The sequence below is a fragment of the Martes martes genome, assembly GCF_963455335.1.
Source record: "Martes martes genome assembly, chromosome: 12".
NCBI classification, from domain to species: domain Eukaryota; kingdom Metazoa; phylum Chordata; class Mammalia; order Carnivora; family Mustelidae; genus Martes; species Martes martes.
In genome coordinates this window covers 63,517,805-63,518,516 of record NC_137900.1, presented here as the reverse complement: position 1 = coordinate 63,518,516, position 712 = coordinate 63,517,805, and positions in this window count along the sequence as shown.

Here is a 712-nt window from a genome sequence, read left to right as displayed (position 1 = left end):
GGCGCTGCTCGGCTCGGCGGCCGCGGCTGCACCAAGGACGGGGCGGAGAGACGCGCGGCGGGAGGGGCGGAGGTGGGGGGGGGAGGCGCAGCCCCGGGGACTGGAGCGACTTCCTCCCTCCAACCGCACGTGGGGTGGCTGATGTAAGACCTTGCTCGGGGGGCTTGCCCGCCCGCTGCGGAGCCGAGACCCCCGGGCCCCACCTCGCCGATCTTGGAGGCGGGTCTGAGGCCCGCGCTTGGACGTTTGCCCGGAGGGCTGCGGGGAGCCGGGAGGCCAAGTCCGTCCTGGGAGGCTCGATCAAGCCAGCCCGACGCCCGCTAAGTGGGCAGACGAGAGAGCGCTGGACCCGCGTTCGCCTTCCCCTCCCTCACGCTGTACGAGGCCAACAACCCGAACTCCGCTCTCCCTTGCTGGGCCGGGGAGGGCAGTGCTGTGAGGACCCCCAGTCGGGGGAGGAATCGCTGCCGGCCCGCGTCGTACCGCGTGGCACCGGGCGGAGTCGGCCTTCGCGGCCTGCGGGCAGTGGACACCCCAGCCCCCCGGCGTCCGCCGGAGCCACAGAGGGGCCAAGTGTCCCCGAGTTTAAGAGAATCTCCCTAGGTTTGTTTTGGTTTTTGGTTTTTGGGGGTTTTTTCCCCTAACAGTTAAATATAGGCTAGCAAGTCAGCAATTAGCATTTCCAATGGGGTCTCGGAGTTTTACAGAGTTT